At 44.8% G+C, this 2,090-nt stretch overlaps 1 pseudogene; it reads right to left on the reverse strand.

The window, feature by feature from the left end:
* Positions 1–326: 326 nt before the first annotated feature.
* The window catches only part of LOC106734482 (60S ribosomal protein L29 pseudogene), a 5,001-nt pseudogene continuing 3,237 nt past the window's right edge, over positions 327–2,090 (reverse strand).

Here is a 2,090-nt window from a genome sequence, read left to right on the forward strand (position 1 = left end):
ATTCCGCTGATTTACAGTACGCAACCATGGAAACCAAATAGATTATTACATATGGACTTTCCAAGACTGGATTGCCTTATTAAAAAAAAAAAATCAAAAATAGGCAAAGGTAATTCTAGGATAGATGCTTTTCTTGGGCAGCATTTCAAAACTAATTTGTTGGTTCCTTCAAATGTCTAGTAATGGAAGGCTCTAGGGATGCCAGCCACAGTGGCGTGTTGCTGAAACGTTGTGCTCCTCAGGCTGGGACTACATGGGAGACCCAGCTCAGTTGCAATCCAACTTAAAGACCAGGCACAGTGCTGTAGGCCTGTGTTCCCAGCGACTCAGGGAGGCTGGGGAAGAAGGAGCACGAGCTGGAGGCTGGCCTGGGCCACACAGACCCTGTCTACTGAATAAACAAAATAACAGAAGGCACTATGGATAGGGAGCCCATTAGAATCTCTAAATCAACAGTTCCTGACCAGAGTCCAGAGCCAGGCTGGTAAGCGTTGTGTAAAGGGCCCAGACGTGGAGTGGTGGGGACTGTGACAAAGATGGGAGCACACCCAATAAAGGAGCAGCCATCATTCAGCGCCAATGGACACCCAGACCTAAGGCCCCGAGGTGCAGAATAAAGATGGGCCCCAGCGTTGACAGCAATCACAGCCAAGCGGGAATGAATAGAAGCCCAGGGGTGACAGATGCGGTTACTGAAGCTCCCTTAGAACCCAGTTTTTCATATTCCACATCCAGATTTCTGTGTGAGATCTCCTGAATTGTAAATGTTGACCACCAGCTATTTTGTAGATATTCGTAACAGTTTGTTATTACAGAGGCAGGACATGGACCTTGTCTGAAAACAAGAAGGGATGGGAACCAGCAGTTGGCATAATGGCTATGTCACTGGACTCCCATGTAGTCGACCGCGGTTCGCGTCCCGGACCCGGTGGCTTAAAACCCACGCCGGGCGTGTGTGCGTGCGTGCCCAAGATCCCAAGAGGAGAATGGAGGAGAAGGGATTGTGGCGTGGCCATCCCCTCTGGGGGGTGATTTCTCGCTTTCTGTCTCTCTGTCTCTCTCTGTCTGTCTGGCGAGTGCACGCGCCCTGTAGTGAAAAACCTCTCAAAAAAAAAAAAACAAGAAGGGAGTGCTCCCCCCTCTGCCACCACCATTAACGCCTCAATCTCAATGCCTTTCCTTTCAGATTTCCTTCCCTAAATATATAGACCTTTTAAAAACAAAGTATCATCCTCTACACATGGTTTTGGAACCTGGTTTTTGTTAATGAGTTTGACCTTCCTGTCTCAGTAAATTTTCACCTCATCTAACTTGCTGTCCATGTTTAAATTGTTTCTGTTGACCCCAAATATTTCTTACAGCAATTTGTTAAACCAACAGGGAACCCAGAAACATGCATTGTATTGATACTATGTCCCTTAAGTCTCTCTTTCTATTTTTAATTATTTATTTAAGTATATTTCTTCTTCTTCTTCTTCTTCTTCTTCTTCAATTTGACCAGAGAGAGACAGAGGGAGAGTGATAGTGAGAAAGCAAACCACCGGGTCCGGGAATAGAACTGTGGTCAGCTATGTGGGAACTCAGCGTCTTAAACACCATGCCACTTGCTGGTTCCCCACCCTTAAGTCTCTTTAATCTAGCACAGCTTTGACTTTTCTTTTTAAATATCTTTCCTTAGGAATTATTTTTAAAGTTTTATTTTATTTATTTATTTTCAGGATTATTTTATTTAACTTTATTTATTTATTTTAATTTTATAAGAGAGTAACAGAGTGAGTGAGAGAGAGAGAGGGAAAGTGAGAAAATAAGCTGCCAGGTCTAAGACTTGAACCATGGTCTGCCATGTGGGAGTCCAGCGTCCTTAACCACCATGCCCCCTGCCAGCACCTCAAGTTTTATTTATTATTATTATTATTACTTTAACTCATCAGAGAGAGATGGAGAGAGAGAGAAAGTAAGAAAGCGAGCCACCAGGTCTGGGATTCAAACTACAGTCACTGGGACCAGCAGTTAGCGTAATGGCTATGTCGCTGGACTCCCATGTAGTCAACTGCGATTCGTGTCCCGGACTGGGTGGCTTGGGACTTCCC

The sequence above is a fragment of the Tupaia chinensis genome, unplaced genomic scaffold, assembly GCF_000334495.1.
Source record: "Tupaia chinensis unplaced genomic scaffold, TupChi_1.0 Scaffold000126_2, whole genome shotgun sequence".
NCBI lineage: Eukaryota > Metazoa > Chordata > Mammalia > Scandentia > Tupaiidae > Tupaia > Tupaia belangeri.